The sequence below is a fragment of the Sus scrofa genome, chromosome 10 (genome assembly GCF_000003025.6).
Source record: "Sus scrofa isolate TJ Tabasco breed Duroc chromosome 10, Sscrofa11.1, whole genome shotgun sequence".
Classification (NCBI taxonomy): domain Eukaryota; kingdom Metazoa; phylum Chordata; class Mammalia; order Artiodactyla; family Suidae; genus Sus; species Sus scrofa.
The window spans coordinates 38,775,265-38,796,578 of NC_010452.4; the positions used below are offsets into that span (position 1 = coordinate 38,775,265).

The window sequence follows — 21,314 nt, forward strand, 5'->3', positions numbered from 1 at the left end:
CAACTCACGGCAACGCCAGATCCCCAACCCACTGAGCAAGGCCAAGGGTCGAACCTGCAACCTCATGGTTCCTAGTCAGATTCGTTAACCACTGAGCCATGACGGGAACTCCTATAACTTTTTTTAATGGCTACTCCCAAGGCATATCAATGTTCATGGGCCAGGAATGTGAACCCCACATCCTACTCCTCCACCATCTTGATTCACATTCCCCATATATAAAAAAATCTACATGTAGAGGAGTTCCTGATGTGGCACAGCACAAATGAATCTGACTAGTATCCATGAAGATGTGGGTTCGATCCCTGGTCTCGATCAGTGGGTTAAGGATCTGGCATTGCCATGAGCTGCAATGTAGGTCACAGATGTGGCTCAGATCCCAGGTGGCTATGGCTGTGGCTGGTAGCTGCAGCTCCGATTCAACCCCTAGTCTGGGAACTTCCATATACCACAGGAAAAAAAAAAAAAAAAAGGACAAAAAAATGAATTAATAGAAAATCTGAATTGGCTGATAACTGGTAAGGACATTAAATCAGTAATCAAAAATCTCCCAACAAAGAAAAGCCTGCACCAGATGGCTTCAATTGTGAATTCTGCCAAATGTTTTAAGAATAACTAATACCAATCCTTTTCAAACTTTTCCAAGAAGTTAAAGAAGAGGGAATACTTCCAATCTCATTTTACAAAGCTGTCATGACCCTGATTCTAAAGCCAGAAGACTATGAGAAAAGAAAATTGTAGGCCAATATTCCTAATGAACATAGACGCAAAAATCCTCAAAAAATTTTCATTTTCAGCAAAATGAATCAACAACACACTAAAGGGATTATACACTATGATGAAGTAGGGTTTATCCCTGAGGTGCAACATGCACAATTCAATAAATGCAATATATTACATCGGCATAATGAAGGGTAAAAAAAAAAATCACATGATCAGCTTAATAAACGAAGAAAAAATTTTTGACAAAATTCAACATCCTCTCATGGTTAAAAAAAAAAAAAAGGTTTCAACCAATTAGGCATAAAAGGAATCCATCTCAACATAATAAAGACAACATAAGACAAGCCCAGAGTTCCTGTCCTGGGTCAGTGGTTAACGAATCCGACTAGGAACCGAGAGGTTGCAGGTTCAATCCCTGGCCTCACTCAGTGGGTTAAGAATCCGGCGTTGCCGTGAGCTGCAGTGTAGGTCACAGACGCAGCTTGGATCTGGCATTGCTGTGGCTCTAGCATAGGCCAGCAGCAGCAGCTCCAATTAGACCCCAGCGTGGGAACCTCCATATGCCACAGGTGTGGCCCTAGAAAAGACCAAAAAAAAAAAAGGCAAGCCCACAGCAAATGACATATGGTATAATGAAAAGTTAAAACCTTTTCCTTTAAGATCAGGAACAAGATAAGAATGCCACTCTTACCGCTTCTATTCAACATAGTACTAGAAGTCCTAGCCAGAATAATAAGGCAAGGAAAAGAAAAAAAAAAAAACAAAAAAACATCTAAATCAGAAAGAAAGAATCAAAATGCCTCTAACTGGGGATGACGTGATGTTATATAGAGAAAGCCCTAAAGACGTCTCCAAAACTTGCTAGAAGTAATCAACAAATTCAGTAAATTTTCAGGAATATAAAATCAATATACAAAAATCAGTTGTGTTTCTACACAGCAACAGCAAACTCTGAAAGAGAAATTAAGAAAGCAATCCCATGCACAAGAGCATCAAAAACAATAAAATCCTTTGGAAAAAAACTTAACCAAGAAAGTGAAAGACCTATACAATGAAAATTATAAGATACTTGTGAAAGAAATTGAAGACATAAATGGAAAGATATCCCACATACAGGGTTTGGAAGAATTAACATCACTGAAATGTTCATGCTACTCAAAGCAATCTATGATTCAAAACAATCCTTATCAAAATTCTAGTGATATTTTTCACAGAAATAAAAAAAGTCCTAAGATTCATATGGTCCTGAACAGCAAAAGCAATCTTTTGGGCAAGAAAAATGAGGCTGGAGGCATCACATGTCCTGATTTCAAATTATAGTACAAATCTATAGTCATCAAAACAGTATGGTACTTATATAAAGACAGACACATAGACCAATGGAACAGAATAGTGTGTCCCAAAATAAACCTACATAATGAACAAATTATTTGACAAGAGTTCCAAGAACAAACAAGAGGGAAAGAAAAGTCTTCAATAAATGGTATTGGTAAAACTGGATACCTACATGCAAAAGAATGAATCTCTTACACCACTCAGAAAAAGTAACTCTTGGGAGTTCCCGTCGTGGCGCAGTGGTTAACGAATCCGACTAGGAACCATGAGGTTGCGGGTTCGGTCCCTGCCTTTGCTCAGTGGGTCAACGATCTGGCGTTGCTGTGAGCTGTGGTGTAGGTTGCAGATGCGGCTCGGATCCCGCGTTGCTGTGGCTCTGGCGTAGGCCGGTGGCTACAGCTCCGATTCGACCCCTAGCCTGGGAACCTCCATGTGCCGCGGGAGCGGCCCAAGAAATAGCAACAACAACAACAACAACAAAAAAGACAAAAGACAAAAAAAAAAAAAAAAAAAAAAGAAAAAGTAACTCTAAATGGATTAAAGACTTTAATGTAAGACCTGAAACTGTAACTCTCCTAGCAGAAAATATAGGGGAGTGGCACTGTTTTTGAAAATATATTTTTTTTATATGACACCAAAATCAGAGGTAACTAAAGCAAAAATAAAACAAAGCAACAAAAACATGTGGTACTATATACAACTAAAAACTGTCTGCATAGCAAAGGAAACAACAAAATAAAAGGGTAACCTACATAATGGAAAATTATATTTATGAATAATATATCTGATAAGGGGTTAATATTTTAAATATACAAGGAAAACATACAACTCCGTAGCAAAAAAAAAAAAAAAGAAAAAAAATCAAAAAAATCTGATTTAAAATGAACAAATGACCTGAAAGGATGTTTTTTCCAAAGAAGATATACAAATGGCCAACAGGATATGAATTGGTGCTCAAATTCATTAATTATCAGAGAACTTCAAGTCAAAACCACAATGATATATTCTACTGTCAAGGATGTCTATTACCAAAAGACAAGAGATAATAAATGCTGGAGTTCCCATCGTGGTGCAGTGGAAATCAATCCAACTAAGAACTATGAGGTTTTGAGTGCGATCCCTGGCCTCGCTCAGTGGGTTAAGGATCCAGCGTTGCCATGAGGTTGCAGATGCGGCTTGGATCTGGCATTGCTGTGGTACAGGCTGGCAGCTGTAGCTCCAATTGGACCCCTAGCCTGGGGACCTCCAGATGACAAGAGTGCAGCCCTAAAAAAAGCAAAAAAAAAAAAGAAAAGAAGAAGAAAGATAACAAATGCTGGTGAGGATGTGTAGGAAAGGGAACCCTTGTATGTACACTGTTGGTGGAAATGCAAATCAGTACAGCCACTATGAAAAATGGTACAGAAGTCCCTTAAAGTTAAACATAGAGGTTCGTAATTCCACTTTCTATATCCAAAGGAGACAAAATCATTATCCCAAAGAGACATCTGCATTCCCATGTCTGTTGCCGCATTATTCACAGTAGCCAAGGTATGGAAACAACTTAAGTCCACGAATGGATGAATGTATAAATTAATTGTGATATATATTTCACCCTTTAAAAAGAAGGAAATTATGCCATTTTCAACAACATGGATAAACCTGGAGGCTTTATACTAAATAAGACATAGAAAGACAATATGTAAGTATATGTGTCATCTTCAACAAAAAGAAAGAAGTTGAACGGGTAGAAAGAGTCAAGGAGAGGTTGCCAGAGGGTGGAGGAAATGGGAAGATATTGGTAAAAGGATACAAACTTTCAGTTATCAGATGAATAACTCCTGAGAATCTAATGTACATGCTGACTATAGTTAAAATACTGAATTGTATACTTAAAATTTGCTAAGACAATAGATCTTAAGAGTTTTCACATGCAAAAAAGATAGTGATGTAAGGCGATGAATGAGTCCATTATCTTGATTGTAGTAATTATTTCACAACATACACATCTATCAAACCATCACAGTGCACCTTTTAAAAATAGGCAATTTTGGAGTTCCCATTGTGGCTAAGTGGTAATGAACCGCACTGGTATCCATAAGGACACAGGTTCGATCGCTGGCTTTGCTCAGTGGATTAGGATCCTGCATTACTGTGGCTGTGGTGTAGATCAGCAGCTGCAGCCCCGCTGCAGCCCTGATTCAGCCCTTAGCCTGGGAACTTCTATATGCCACAGGTGTGCCCCCCGCCAAAAAAAAAAGAAAAAAGAGAAGATGAGTTTCATTTATTCCTTCTCTGATGCACTCACATACCTACAAGCTCACTGATTCTTTCCTTGGCTGTGACAAGTACACAAATAAGCCTGCCAAAGGCATTCTTCATTTTATTACTGTACATTTATTTCTAGCTTTTTATATTTTTGCTTTTTGGGCTGCACCCGGAAGTTCCCAGACTAGGGGTCGAATCAGAGCTGTAGCTGCCAGTCTATACCACAGCCACGGCAACACCAGATCTGAGCCACATCTGTGACCTACACCACAGTTCATGGCAATGCCAGATCCTTAACCCACTGAACGATGCCAGGGATCAAACCTGCATCCTCATGGATACTAGTCAAGCTCGTTACCCCTGAGCCACAACAGGAACTTCCATCTAGCACTTTTGTGTATTGTGACAAAATACCCATTACCTAAAACTGACCATTTTAAATGTAAAACTCAGTAACATTATATCTACATTATGCAACCTTCACAATATACAATCTTCATCAAAATTCTGTCATCAGGAGTTCCCGTGGTGGCGCAGTGGTTAACGAATCCGACTAGGAACCATGAGGTTGCGGGTTCGGTCCCTGCCCTTGCTCAGTGGGTTAATGATCCAGTGTTGCCGTGAGCTGTGGTGTAGGTTGCAGACGCAGCTCGGATCCCGTGTTGCTGTGGCTCTGGCGTAGGCCGGTGGCTACAGCTCCGATTGGACCCCTAGCCTGGGAACCTCCATATGCCGCGGGAGCAGCCCAAGAAAGAGCAACAACAACAACAAAGACAAAAGACAAAAAAAAAAAAAAAAAAAAATTCTGTCATCATCCCAAAATGTCCATTAAAAAATAACTCCCCATTCCTCCCTCCCACCCCCAGCCCCTAGTAACCACTATTCTACTGTCTGTCCCTGTGAATTTTCCTAGGTACCTCGTATAAATGGAATTATGCAGTATGTCCCTTTGTGTCTGGCTTAGTGCACTTAGCATGTATATTTTTAATGTTCATCCCTGTTACAGACTGAATTGTATCCCCCCATATCCATATGCTGCAGTTTTCCACACACACCCCCAGTTCCTCAGAATGTGGCTGTATTTGGATACAGGGCCTTTGAAGAGGTAATAAATGTAAGATAAGGTGTGGTGAGCTGTGGTGTGGGTCGAAGATGCGGCTCGGATCCTGCGTTGCTGTGGCATAGGCCAGTGGCTACGGCTCCGATTCAACCCCTAGCCTGGGAACCTCCATATGCCGACGACTCCGATTCAACCCCTAGCCTGGGAACCTCCATATGCCGCAGGAGTGGCCCAAGAAATGGCAAAAAGAAAAAAAAATAGTACAGCCTCTGACCCCAATTTTCCTTCCTTCCTGCAGAATTCTCCACCTATTCCATTGAATCCCTGACTCATGTTGACTCTGGTTTTCCCCTCCTTAGGTGATACTAGATGGCTGAAGTGGGCTGGTGTGAGAGTAATTTCCTTTATCCAACCAGAATAAGACTCTAATAACATGTTTGTTTTTGTCGTGGAGAATATGCCTTTGTTTAGAGAGAGCTCTAGGTGTGTTTTATTGTGATTCTCTGCCTCCACTACAGCCTTAAGGAATCTTTCTCAGATCTCCACCATGACAACCTGGTGAGGGGGTTCCTGGAAGTAATGTTAGAGCTGCCTTAAAACTAGTGCTCTCAGGAGTTCCCGTCGTGGCGCAGTGGTTAACGAATCCGACTAGGAACCATGAGGTTGCGGGTTCGGTCCCTGCCCTTGCTCAGTGGGTTAACGATCCGGCGCTGCCGTGAGCTGTGGTGTAGGTTGCAGACGCGGCTCGGATCCCGCGTTGCTGTGGCTCTGGCGTAGGCTGGTGGCTACAGCTCCAATTCAACCCCTAGCCTGGGAACCTCCATATGCCGCGGGAGCGGCCCAAGAAATAGCAACAACAACAAAAAAAGACAAAAAAAAAACAAAAACAAAAAAAAAACAACCTAGTGCTCTCAGGATTTGGAAGATCTTCCCTCTCTAAGTAGTCCATACGGCCTCCAGTAATTCATCAAAATTACCACTTAAGTATTCCTATCAGCTTATGGCTCCTCTGGCCTCTGTCCCTGGTAAGAAAATCTCGGCTATAGATTTCTGGAAGTGCCCATCTCTGTAGATTTGAGAGTGAAAGGGTGTCCTGTGACCTCAGTTCTCAGACGGTCTCAGAAAAAAAAAATTGTATTTTCATTTCTTTCAGCTTTTATTGTTAGAAGGACAGGAGTGACAAGTTCTCATTTCTTTCCATGCTGGAGGCAAAACAAAGTCCTACAGAAGATTTTTAGATGTCATTGTCAACTCATTCTATCATCTACGTTATCTCTGAGTCTTCTAGAATGATTGGCTTTTATCCTTATTATAGGTCACATTTTTGTTCTTCTTCTTGGCATTCCTGATAATATTTCACTGGATATCAGACCTTTTGTCTTTTTTTTTTTTTTTTTTTTTTTAGGGCTACACCCATGGCACATGGACGTTCACAGGCTAGGGGTCAGTTCTGGCCTACACCACAGCAACATCAGATCTGAGCCATGTCTGTGACCTACACCACAGCTCATGGCAATGCCAGATCCTTAACCCACTGAGTGAGGCCAGGGATTGAACCCACGTCCTCATGGCTACTAGTCAGATTCGTTTGTGCTGAGCAATGACGAGAACTCTGATATCAGACATTCTGAATTTTGGTATTGGGATATAGTTCAATATTTTTCATTGAAATGACAAGCTGTTACAATTATCTAAATTTAAAAAAACCTTTAAAAAAATCTATGGATATTGTCATCAAGGTACATTGAAAATGAAAAATGTCTTCAAGGAAATCCAAAAATCTCAGTAATACGAGAGTTTCTAGAATCTGAGTCATGACCTACCCTCCCCTGACTCCCTCCTCATCACTCAGGGTGACAGAAGCTCCATTCTGGGTGGGTGGGGCTGAGGAGGGTTCCCTCTACCCTAAGTTTCAAATCAATCCCCTTGGCAGAGGCAAGCATGAGCAGGGTTCCCTGTCCCAGCTCCTTATCATAGAAGCTAAATTCCAGGGAAGTACATGCAAAAGCTTAGGCGTTTCCTCCTCCCCTGGTCCCCACTCACAGAGCGAAGCCTCTCTCCCAAGCATGGCAGGCGGAAAATCCTGAGATCTGGATGCTTTCACTCAAACTCACTCATAGGACAGAGGTTCCGTACTGAGAGAGTAAGATGAGAAGACCCGAGGCTACTTCTCCCATCCCGCACCTTCCACACAGAGCAGGGATACCCCTCTAGAAGTGAAGCACTGACTCCAGCTCCGGCTCTGAAATAGCAGCACAGAGATTTTTACTGGGGGAGAAGCATGTTCTAAAAAGCGAACTCTTAACCTCTCTCCAAGACATCTGAATTTAGTTGTAACATAGTTTGGGGAATCTGAAGCCTAAGAAGACTCTTGAAAATAATGGATATTTTGGTGGCAAGTGATTAAGAGGAGGCAGGTGGCTCCATGAGGGCAGGAAGCTAAGCCACAGGCCAGCTAGTTTACTAAAGATGACTAGGGAAAGAGACAGCTAAGAAAAGCCTCCCCAGGGTCAGAACAAACCTCAATGGCTGGCTTCAAAAAACTACTCCTTAAGGAGTTCCTGTCGTGGTGCAGTGGAAAGGAATCGGAGTAGGGACCATGAGGTTGCGGGTTCGATCCCTGGCCTCACTCAGTGGGTTAAGGATCCGGTGTTGCCGTGAGCTGTGGTGTAGGTCGTAGACGAGGCTCGGATCTGGCGTGGCTGTGGCTGTGGTGTAGGCTGGCAGCTGTATCTCCAATTAGACCCCTAGCCTGGGAACCTCCATATGCCACGGGTGCAGGCCTGGAAGAGACAAAAGACAAAAAACAAAACAAAACAAAAAAAACTACCCCTCAAGAGGAGATCAGTGTATACAGCAATGTCCAAGACACTGTCACAAACAATAAAGCAATCAACTGCAAATTAGTGGAGGCTAACAGGGAGGTATGACATCAATGGAAGTCAAATAGCTTAACAGAAATCAGGCTAAGAGACAAAGGGGGCCTTGCTAAAACAACTGTCATCCAAGGTGACCATACACATGTCCAAGGCTACGCTTTCCAAGCAGTGACATCAGAGGTCACATCAGACACTGTGGACTAGACTTCAAGAAGATAGTGCACTCAAGTCACTCAAAAACAACCAAACAAGAATAAGTTCCATGGTGGGAGAATCAGTAGCCATAGAGGCTACAATATAAAATATCCACTTTTCAAAAAAAAAAAAAAAATCACAAGGCATGCAAAGAAATAAGAAAGTGTTACCTGCATTCAGGAAAAAAGAATCAGAGTAGAAACTGCCTGTGAGAGGGCCCATATGTGGGAGACTAGGAGACAACGATTTCAAAGAGATATTATAAATTTGTTCAGACCTTTGCTGTACAGCAGAAAAGGGCACAACACTGTAAATCAACTATACCTCAATGAAACTTTAAAAAGTGAAATAATTAAATATGCTCAGAGAACTAAAGGTAACCATGTTTATAGAGACAGAGAAAGATACGATGACAACGTCACGAGAAATAGATAATACCAATAAGGAGACAGACGTGAGAAAAGGAAACGAGAAAATTCTGGAGCTGAAAAATATATGAACTGAATGAAAAATTCATTAGAGTGGCTCAACAGTAGATCTGAACTGGCAGAAAAAATCATGTACTTGAAACATAAATTGACAGAAATTATATAATCCAAAGAACAGAAACGAACAGAACTTTAGAGCAACGGACAACACCAGTAAATACATCACATATGGGTAATGGAGTATCAGAGGCGAGGAAAGAAGGAAGAGGAAAAAAACCAAAACCTAAAGAAATACTAGCTGAAAGCATCCCAAATTTGAGGGGAAAAATAGTAATCTACACATTTACAAAGCTCAACAAATTCCAAGTGGGATAAATACAAAACAGATCCATACCAAGATACAACATCACTGTTCAATAATGCATGCTAAAAGCTAAAAACAAAGACAAAAGTTTAATAGCAGCAAAAGAAAAAATGAGGAGTTTCCATCGTGGCGCAGTGGTTAACGAATCCGACTGGGAACCATGAGGTTGCGGGTTCGATCCCTGGCCTTGCTCAGTGGCTTAAGGATCAGGCGTTGCCGTGAGCTGTGGTGTAGGTTGCAGACGTGGCTCGGATCCCGCGTTGCTGTGGCTCTGGCGTAGGCTGGCAGCTACAGCTCCGATTCGACCCCTAACCTGGGAACCTCCATATGTCACAGGAGTGGCCCAAGAAATGGCAAAAAAAAAATAAAAAAAGTAAAACTATTTAAAAAGAAAAAAAGAAAAAATGACTTGTCCCATACAAATAAATTCACCTAAGATTAACAGCTAAATTTTCATCAGAAGGTCCAATGATTAGCTATCAAATACTACCTCCTCTGCGTAGAGTTAAATGGATATTGACAAAACTACTGCATTTTCTGGGTTTGACTTCAACTGCCCAATGACTAAAGCCAATGTCTCTAATATTATCAAAGTACTGGCATAAAATATACTGCCTCACTTTATCCTCCTACTTACATTTGAGACGAAACTGACTGCCCATGCAGTGCAACAATGGATTAAAAAAAAATTGTACTCTTCGTTAAACTTCAAAGTAATGGTTTATTAAATAACTGGAATAGGCAATTAAAATATATGCTTTAATAGGTAGGTGGTGACAAAGGACTAATCTACCAACCTTCCATAAAACTTAACACAAGGGAACTAAGTATGGGTCTTTTTTTTTTTTTTCTTTTCAGGGCTGCACTTGCACATGGAGGCTCCCAGGCTAGGGGTCCAATCAGAGCTGTATCTGCCAGCCTATGCCACAGCCATATCAGATCCAAGCCACGCCTTTGACCTATACCACAACTTGCAGCCACGCCAGATCCTTAACCCACTGAGTGAGGCCAGGGATCGAACCTGCAACCTCAAGGTTCCTAGTCAGATTCGTTTCCCTTGTGCCATGAAGGGGAACTTGTAAGTGTGAGTCTTGATTAGATAAACCCCTATGCTTTTGTGTTAGTGATGCCAGAAGGATTTTACCAGAATCACGTGGTCAAATGAATGAACTCTGTGAACACACAGGCAGCAAGCAAAATCTTTATTAAAGGAAAGCAAATAGTTCCCAGGGCTATAGAGTCCCCCACTCTCTGTTGTCATATAGGGGTTTTTATTCCTTGAAGATGGAGTGGTACCAACATGGGGTCCAGAAAGATGTGGTTTTCTCCCATCAGCCTTGCCCAGTTTCCTCTTTCAGTCCTTGTCCAATAGGGGACTTAGGGATGGAAATGTCCCATAAGTTTTATGATTTCTTTGTCCTTCTCCTCCGTTAGACTAAGTCACCATTCCTCTCATTCCTTTTCTATCAGTGGAGGAGTGGGTTAGAGATGAAGGTCCATGTGGGGGAAGGCACATTTCCTAGAGTAAACGAAGCCTGTGGGGAAGGCATACTTCCTATAATAAAACAAGGCCTGTGGGGAATTAGTCTCTGGGGCCCTTAAACCACAGATGTTAATCAATAGCGCTATCAGAGAATGCACTGAAGCTCATGCTCCTGCAATGATTACCTGAGTTAATATTCTGCCTCATTAGTATCAGGAAGCTGGAATAGACTGTGTTAGCTCAGGCCCTGCAACAAAATATCATAGACTTGGTGGCTTAAATAACAAACATCTCTTACAGTTCAGGAGGCTGGACATCTGAGAGCAGGGTGCTGACATGGTCAGATTCTTGCTAAGGGCCATCTTCATGCTGTATATTCATGTGGAGGAGAGCGAGGGCTCTAGTCTCTTCAACTTCTTATAAGGGCATTCATCTCATCATGAGGCTCCATCCTCATAACCTCATCTACACCTAATTACTTCCAAAGATCCCACGTTGCAAATATCATCACCCAAAGAATTAAGGCTCTCGAATATGAATTTGAGGGGGATACAAACATTCATTCCATAGCATCAAGAATGAAAAAGGAAGCTATATACAATTCATCCCAATTCTTTTTTTTTTTTTTTGCTTTTTACAGCCACACCTGCAGCATATAGAAACTCCTGGGTCACCACGAAGACCTTCCTTGTGCCATTCCTTTACAGTCATACCCACCCTGTTCCTCTCCAGCACCCCTATCTGCAGCCAACCACTGAATGTTTTCTATCTCCATCATTTTGTCATTTCATAAATGTTATGGAAATAGAATCACACAGAACAGGATTTTATTTTTTGTCTTTTTGCCTTTTCTAGGGCCATTCCCAAGGCATATGGAGGTTCCCAAGCTAGGGGTCTAATTGGAGCTGTAGCCACCAGCCTATGCCAGAGTCACAGCAACACGGGATCCGAGCCACGTCTGCAACCTACACCACAGCTCACGGCAACGCCGGATCCTTAACCCACGGAGCAAGGCCAGGGATCAAACCCGCAACCTCGTGGTTCCTAGTTGGATTCGTTAACCACTGAGCCACGACGGGATCTCCAGAACATGATCTTTGAGATCGGCTTTTTTCGCTCAGAGTCATAACCTCAAGATCCATTCAAGTTGCTGCACATACCAAAGTTTTTTTTTCAGTGCTGCAAACTACTACATGGTATGTATTTAACCTACATATATCATTATATTTGAACTGTCTCAAGCTTTGTAGATAACATATAGTCAGGTCACGTTTTTTATAGACTGAATCTCTATTAATCGGTATACTTAGACAAGTTGTTTTTAATATAACACTGATATGTTAAGGCTAAGTCCATTTTATTTTTTTTATTTTCTGCTGTTACATTTTTCATTTCTCTATTTTTCCTGCCATGCCTTTTTCACAGAATTCCATTTTGATGCGTATTTTTGTATACTCCTTTTGGTGGTGGCTCTACGTAGTATATAGTTTAATGTGGATGATTTGATCATTGAATTTTCACCTTTCTTCTTTTCTAAGTATTGAAAGTTATAAATTTCTCTACATTCTGTTTTCACTGTTTCCCACAATTTTTTATACATATTGAGCTTTCCTATTTATTCAGTTCAAACTTTTGCCATTGGTCATGTAATTTCCAACTATTTGTGAATTGATTACATATTTTAGTTGATTTTCAATTAATTCTTTTGTGGTCAGAGAACATACTTCATATGATCTTAATCTTGAGTTTTACTGAAACTTGTTTTAGAGCCCAGCATGCATTCTATCTTGATAAACTTTAGTGTGTACTTTAAATGAATGTGAATTTTGAAGTTATTGTATTAAGTATTCTAGAAATGTCAATTTAATCAAATGTTTGAAAGATATTCTATAGAAAGTTTTGTCCAATTGGTCTACCAATTACTAAGAGAATGGAACTTTGAAAAATTTCATTGTGTGTGTGTATATATATATATATATTTTTTTTTTTTTTTGGTCTTTTTGCCATTTCTAGGGCTGCTCCCACAGCATATGGAGGTTCCCAGGCCAGGGGTCCAATCGGAGCTGTAGCTGCTGGCCTACACCAGAGCCACAGCCACACGGGATCCAAGCTGCGTCTGCAACCTACACCACAGCTCAAGGCAATGCCAGATCCTTAACCCACTGAGCAAGGCCAGGGATCGAACCGGCAACCTCATGGTTCCTAGTCGGATTCGTTAACCACTGAGCCATGACAGGAACTCCTCATTGCATATTCTTGCAAAAAAAAAAACAAACAAAACAAAACAAAAAAAAAAACCAAAAAAACAAAAACAAAAACTCCAGGGCTAGGGGTTGAATTAGAGTTGTAGCTGCTGGCCTACCCCATAGCCACGCAGGATCTGAGCCATGTCTGAGACCTACACCACAGTTCACAGCAATGCTGTATCCTTAACCCACTGAGTGAGGCCAGGGATTGAACCCACATCCTTGTGGATACTGGTCGGATTCTTAACCTGCTGAGCCACAATGGGAACCCCAACAATTTTTTCAATGCCAGATCTGAAAGTCCCTGTATTGGAGCTAAATTAAAGTCCACAAGTCTTGGGTGCAGAGAGAAAGGTGAGAGAAAATAGGATGGACCAGGAGTTTGGGGTTGGTAGATGCAAACTAATATATTTAGAATGGATAAGCAATGAGGCCCTACTATATCGCACAGCGAACTATATCCATTCTCTTAGGATAGAACATGATGGAAGATATGAAGAGAAAAAAGAATATATATGACTGGGTCACTATGCTGTACAACAGAAATTAACCCAACACTGTAAATCAACTATAAAAATTTTTTAAAAGTCCATTGTGTCTGGAAATAATCCAAAACCAGTAAATGTTTATTACTTTAATTGCTGGCAAGAATTTCAAGGGGATTGATGGTTTTTTAATCTTGTATTTTACCAAATTGGGCCTGACTCTGCAAATGTCCTGTTGCCTAGTAGATGGGACTCCTCTGTACTTGTACAACCCAACCTTTTGATGGGGAATGGCCCCCCAAAGGAACCCTGGTCATCTCAGTTGGTTGCCATCACTATGACTGACTTCAAGGAGAAACATTTATTTAGCTTTTTAGTGCCTCATCCATGGCATATGGAGGTTCCCAGACTGCAGCTGCCAGCCTCCACCACCACCAGAGCAATGCAGGATCTGAGCCTCATCTGTAAACTACACCACAGCTCACGGCAATGCCAGATCCTCACCCCACTGAGCGAGGCCAGGGATCGAACCTGCAACCTCATGGTTCCTAGTCGGATTTGATTCCACTGTGCCACAATGGGAACTCCAAGAAACATTTGTTTTAAACGTGATGATAAATGAGAGTGACGTAAGATTGTTGCTGCATGGAAGGGGCCCATAAGGGAGTGTTACATAAGGGAGAAAAAAAATCTAAGATAACTGGTACATGAAGAAAGGCTTAGAACAGATGTATAAAATATCCCTTCTTAGTTTATAGTCAGATGTCCTTTGCAAAAGATTGCTAAAACTTCTTCCACACTTCTAGAGAAATGAACAAGGAATTGTAGAAGAGCCAAGTTAATAAACTTACTTCCCAGATCGATCTTTTTTCTCCTAATCAGTAAACAAATGATGACTTTAGACTTAGATGACTTTGTGCTTGTCTCTTACGGCTCTTACCTCACAGAACATTATCTCTGTACCCAGAATTGTTCTAAAGACGACTTAGACTTAAATGACAGACTTGAGTTTTTAATTATAAAGATATATGTCATAAAGTGTGGATAGCTATATATCAGGAAGGCCAAAAAAAAGTGTGAAAATATAAAAACTTGAGAATTTGTGTCAGCAATATAGGATGCTCTAAATAAACTATAAAACCTCTTCCTGGGTATTATCATGCATTTTGATTGTCTATTAGATTATGAGCTGCTGATGGAGTTCCCATCGTGGCTCAGTGGTTAATGAATTCGACTAGGAACCATGAGGTTGTGGGTTCGATCCCTGGCCTTGCTCTGTGGGTTAAGGATCCGGCATTGCCATGAGCTGTGGTGTAGGTTGCAGATGAGGCTCGGATCCCAGGTTGCTGTGGCTCTGGCATAGGCCTGTGGTTATAGTTCTGATTTGACCCCTAGCCTGGGAACCTCCATATGCTGCAGGAGCGGCCCAATAAAAATGCAAAAAGACAAAAAAAAATTATAAGCTATTGAAAGGCAAACAACCATCATCAAACTAAGAGCCAAGGGCTTTTTTTGGAGGAGGGGTTTTAATCAAATTCAAGGGGTCCAGGTCAGGGGTTGATTTTGCTTTGAGGGTTAAGTCCAGCAGACCTGGAGGCGGCCTGAGCTGAGGTATCTGCATATCACAAATTGTTGGTTGAGGAAGGAAACGTACTGATTAATACTGTTGCTTTGTAAGCATGGGTCCAAAATGTTTGGGGGTAGCTTTTAACAGCTTATCAGCAGTGTTTACTGCTAACAGTGTGACGGATTACTTACATCTGTTCTGAGACCTTCAACATCTTCTCCTGTTGGGGCTGGTTACATAGTAAGAATATGCCTAAGTCTTCAGATGGGTGTAACTGGCCCCAGCAGTGAATGTATTTGGAGGTGTCTTGTGCACGTTAGTTTTATCTGACAGTGAAGTGGAGACAGACAAGGCAAATGGGAGTTCATTTCTACCCCTTATCCAAATCCCTTACTCCAAGGTAGCCTCTGGCTGTGATGCTATTATTATATTGCACCCCATTCCCTTAGCAAATTGTAGATTTGTGAGCAATGCCATTTTGGGTCCTATGAGTCTTCTTTAGTGATTGAACTCTGTTTTTATTGAAGTACAGTTGATTTACATTATATAGATTCAGGTGTACAGCACAGAGATTTTCAATGATTTTTTTTTTTTTCTTTCTTGGCCGCCCTATGGCCTATGGAGTTTCTGGGCCAGCAATCAGATCCAAGCCATAGTTGCAAACCTAAGCTGCAGCTGCAGCAGCACCAGAACCTTAACCCGCTGTGTCAGGTGGGGATTGAACCTGCCTTCCAGCACTCCCAAGATGCCACAGCAGAAACTCCAGTGATTTAGTACTTTTACCAATTATACTCCATTGACAGTTATTACAAAATAATGGCTGTAATTCCCTGTGCTATACAACATCACCTGTTGCACATCTATTTTATACAGAGAAGTTAACCTTATACCCCTGACTTCCCCTTCCCTCTCCCATCTGCTCAACACTACTTTGTTTTCTGTATTTGAGTTTCTATCTTGCAATCTACCTGTTTGTACTACTTTTAGATTCTACATGTTTAAGTGAGATCATGTAGTATTTGCCTTTCTCTGACTTATTTCACTAAGCATAATATTCTCTAGGTCCATCCTTGTAGTCATGTTACTGCAAATGACAGAATTTCATTCTTTTTTATGGCCTAGTAATATTCCATCATGTGGGTGTTTATGTATACCACATCTTTATTGACTCGTTGATGGGCACTTGGGTTGCTTCCATGTCTTGGCTATTATAAATATTGCTGCTATGATCACTGTGATTCATTTATCTTTTAGAATTAGTATTTTCATATTTTCCAGATATATGCTCTTATAGAGTGTAATTGCTGAAGATGGTAGTTCTATTTTTAGTTTTTTGAGGAAACTTCATGTTTTCCACAGAGCTACACTGATTTACACTCCCACTGACAGTGCACAAATGTTCCTTTTTCTCCACATCCTCCCAGCATTGCTTATTTGTAGATTTTTTTGCTAACATTTGAATATTCAAGTACATGACAATTGCATGTTCGCTGTTAAAAATCCCCACAACATCTCACACACCTTTCATGTTACAGATGACACACCAGAGAGAAAGCTTTTCAGCCTAGATGTTTTTAAAACCCTTCGCTCTTGGTGTCTATTTTTTTGTTTTCAAACTGTAAATGTTGGGCTTTGTATTTTGATGTAAACTCAGAATAGCAGCATTGGGGCCTGTGACCAAAAACCAAACCAAACTTGTAATAGACTATGGATCTGAATAAACCTGTTCTTGATTGAAGTCTTGAGGTGCCTGGGCTCTGCCCCCAGGGTAGTCTGAACAGGGTCCCCAGTGCCCTCAGGGGCTGCTCACCCAGGGTTTCCCCCACCCCCACAAGTGCAAACACAGAAATGGCCATGATGCCTAAGGTCGGCCCCTGGCTAGTCTGAGCTGGGGAAGGCTGCCTTCAGCTCAGCAGGTCAGACTTGGCCTTAATGATCCTGGGACACGTGATCACTATGCAGGATCACTGGGAGCTGAAGTGCCCTCACCAGCTCCACGTGGGCATCTTCCCAGGTGCACCCTGGCCTGCCCTGAGTGTTAAATGTCCCCCTTTCCCCGCGCAGGGCAGTTGCTTTGATCAAATTCCATGAAAATAGGAAATAAGGCAGAGTTTCTACAAGTTCACCTTGACAGATTCCCGATTTGGTTACCAGACTTTATGAGATGATGGTCTGGGGTCAGACATCCATGGCACCAATTCCTGACGTCACCTCTTTGCAGCTTCCCCCAAAGACGCCACCCGCGAGGGTAGGACACTCCACCCACCCCAACCCTGCATCTCTCCAGGGCTCTATTCGTCCCCCGCACCCCACCTTCCGTCACGGATTCTCTAGTGCGCTTTTCACCTGAAAACGGGAACACTCTCAAAAGCAAAAGGCCCCATTTCTCCCACACGTCCATTAGCCTTGAAACAGCCACCTGCCGTGTGCCACTCTCAGCGGTGCCAGGGACATGTGGTACAGAGTCTACAAGTCAAAGGGTGCAGCAGACACTAAGATGACAGAGGGGACAGGGTCCCGGTGGTCCGGCCTGGGCGGCGGTGTGGGCGAGGGCAGGGCCGGCCTACAGCTGGCAACCAGGAAGTGGTGGCAATTGCGGGCGACAGGGACCCTACCTTCATGACAATCCCGAGTTGGCTCACCAAGCGCTCTGACTGCAAGCCTGGGGACAGAGCAGAGGCAGACACGTTCACGGGGCCAAACGCTAAGAGGCCAGAAACTTGCAGCACAGGAAAGGCGCATTTAAGAAACCTCCAACCTGAAGGCGGGGCCTGGGGTATTTATGGGATGGAGCTGAGATTTGGGGAGGGTGGGGCAAGGTGATTGGAAATAAGAAAACGGTGGGGCTGCCCTTCTGCGAGGGCGCCATCAAGATCCAGGCTTCTCCACGTTCTGAGATGTAGCTCCTGGTCCCCCAGATGTAGCTCCCCTGGTCAGGAGCCATGCCCTCTGACTAGTCAATAATTACAAGCAACCCCAGGTTTCTATTCTCATCTTCCTTGTTCCTCTTTGGTCCCTTTCTGTTCTGGCTCCGCCTGTTGGATCACGTTGGCCTCGTCAATATGGAGTAATGAAGGGCAGCTGCTTTGAGCCACAGTTTTCTGGTAAACATTGTTAGGGGTTGATGTGGGGTTGAGTTATCTTCCAGCGCAAAGTGGCCTTTACAGGTTATGGAGACACACACAGGGTCACAGATGATTCAGATCATTAACCCCAGCTCCTCACGTCTTCCTCTTCACAAACTCAGAGACCACGTGGGAGTGGATTCCAGGCTTTCCTCCCACTCCCTAGCTGGGTGCCCTGCCAAATAACCTCCTTACTTTGCTGCAAACTCTGGCTGTCAGAGTTTGGCTTTCTTCCTGCTGGCTTACGGTTTCAGTTAGAGGGTCAGTGGTGCTCATCACTCAACAAGCTCAGCTCGAACTGGACACCACGGATGCCAAGTTCCCCAGGAAAGAACTCAGGCAAATGCCTGTTTAGGCTAAGTGCCTAACAGGTGTTTATAGAAACACTTAAAGGGAGCTTGGCGGGTGAAGGCAGCTTACAGGTCTTATGGACCTGATGATGCCCAGCCACGGTTTCAGAGCGTGGCAGGGAGGCCCTTAGGAGGAGCCCTGGTGACCTGCAGTTGTGGGGGCAGCCCTGGGGTTGGGGCACATCCAGGGGGAGTCCTGTCCAAGGGAGAGGCTGGCTGGGCTCCCAGAGATCAGGCTGGAGATGGGGGTTCACGCTGCTGTTTTCTCTCCCCTCCTGGGAGCCTCAGGCAACTTATGCCTGAAAGATAAAAATCTTAAGATTATCTCAATAGACACAGAAAAAGCATTTGACAAAATCCAACAATCATTCATGATAAAAACTCTCATCAGGAGTTCCCATTGAGGCTCAGTGGTTAACGAATCCGACTAGGAACCATGAGGTTGCGGTTTTGATCCTTGGCCTTGCTCAGTGGGTTAAGGATCCGGTGTTGCCGTGAGCTGTGGTGTAGGTCACAGATGCAGCTCGGATCCTGAGTTGCTGTGGCTGTGGCATAGGCCGGTGGCTACAGCTCCGATTAGACCCCTAGCCTGGTAACCTTCATATGCCACGGATACAGCCCTAGAAAAGACAAAAAAAAAAAAAGGCAAAAAGACAAAAAGAAACAAACAAACAAAAACCTCTCATCAGAGCGGGCGTAGAGGGAACATATTTCAACATAATAAAGGTCACTTAAGTAAACCCACTGCTAGCATCATATTCAGTGCTGGAAACCTGGAAACCTGGAAACCTTTCCTCTAAATTCAGGAACAAGCCTGGGATGGCCATTTCCACCACTGTATTTAGCAGAATATTGGAAGTCCTAGCCATAGCAGCCAGACAAGGAAAATAATTAAAAGACATCCAGGGAATTCCCTGGTGGCCTAGCAGTTAAGGATTTAGCATTGTCACTGCTGTGGCTCAGGTTTGATCCCTGACCAGGGAACATCTGCATGCTACAAGCACAGCAAAAAAGAAAAGAAAAGAAAATGTTTAAAAAAGAATTAAAAGACAGTCAAATTGGAAGATGTAAAACTTTCACTGTTTGCAAATGTTATCTTTTATATAGAAAACACTAAAGTCTCCACCCCCAAACTATTATGACTAAAAATGAATTCAGCAAAATTGCAGGATATAAGATTAAAATACAGAAACCTGTTGTTTTTCTATACACCAATGAGGAAATATAAGAAAGTTTAAAAAAATCTTGTTTAAAATCACATAAAAAATACATAGGAGTTCCCATCGTGGCTCAGTGGTTAACAAATCTGACTAGCATCCATGAGGACGCAGGTTTGATCCCTGGCCTTGCTCAGTGGGTTAAGGATCCGGCATTGCTGTGAGCTGTGGTGTAGGTTGCAGACACGGCTCGGATCCCAAGTTGCTGCAGCTGCTGCTACAGCTCCAATTCTACCCCTAGCCCAGGAACCTCCATATGGTGAGGGTGCAGCCCTAAAAAGCAAAATAAAATAAAATACATGGGAATAAACTTAACCAAGGAGGCGAAAGACGTGTAATAAGCAAAAGAAAGATATTCTATGCTCTTGGATTGGAAGAATTAATAATGCTAAAAATGACCATCCTACCCAAAGCAATCTATAAATTTAACTGTTTGTTACTGTGTGTACACATTTTTTTGGTAATTTGGCAGTTCTGTAGATTTAGGCTTTATGGCTGTTCCTCAATGTATAATCTTTGTCTTTCTCCTGAGTCACTTGTCCATATGGCATGTAATTGAGTTCTTTTCTTATGCTCAGTTTATACAGTGGTCTCTTTTGTTCCTTCCCTTACTTTCCGTGCTAAGGACTTTCTTGGTGTACTTGTTGGTTTCTGATCTATTTCCCTGGTCACTAATAACCTTCTCTGGTTTCTGGACTAATCTAACAAGAGTCTCATTCCTATTTCTCTCATTAGGGACAGGATTACATTCTGCCTGTGCTGTTTGGTTATCTTCTATCAGAAGCATATTGCTGTTTGGAAACAGGTTGTTTTTCAGCAGAACTGTTTTCCAGTTTTCCACTTGTACTCCAATCAATACTGTTCTTCCTCAGAAGGGTTGCTTTTATAAGAGTTCCTATTAGGAGTTCCCTTCGTGGCACAGTAGTTAACGAATCCGACTAGGAACCATGAGGTTACAGGTTCGATCCCTGGCCTTGCTCCGTGGGTTAAGGATCTGGCATTGCCATGAGTTGTGGTGTAGGTCACAGACGCTGCTCGGATCTGGAATTGCTGTGGCTCTGGCATAGACTGGTGACTACAGCTCCAATTGGACCCCTAGCCTGGGAACCTCCATATGTCTGGGGAGTGGCCCAAGAGATGACAAAAAGACAAAAAAAAAGAGTTCCTATAGATTTTCTTCCACATGTCTAATGTGTGTGGCTGAACAACACTGACTTCATTTTGTCAATTCCAACTTAGGCTCACAGTCCTACCCCCTCCCCTATCTGTATGATTGAGCTTTAGCCTAACACACAAGGACTGTGCTCAAGCCAGGTAAGTTTCCTATCAACTTTTACCCTTGCCTCCATCTGATATGAAAACTGGAAGAATGCCTTTTGCTGATGCAGATGGTTAATGGTTACTCCCCTCCTCCCCAGGGAGAGGAAATAACCGTGGCTCCAGTTTGTGTGGACAGATTTTTCTCCTGGTGGCCAGATTCTATTTTTAAGTCCCCCACACCCTTCTCAGCAGTGCATGGTGCAGCTGCAAACCATGGTGCAGCCTCTGGACCATCCATCTGCCCTCATCCAAGTTACCCACAATAAAGTTCATAATTGTACTTTATGGAG

General features: G+C 42.6%; 1 long non-coding RNA gene across 1 annotated transcript in view; it reads right to left on the reverse strand.

Moving 5' to 3' along the window:
* Positions 1 to 18,884, reverse strand: part of LOC110255679 — a 50,039-nt gene extending 31,155 nt beyond the window's left edge. Inside the window, exon 1 of the long non-coding RNA XR_002336323.1 lies at positions 17,628 to 18,884. This is a non-coding gene — a long non-coding RNA (uncharacterized LOC110255679). The remainder of the gene's footprint in view (positions 1 to 17,627) is intronic.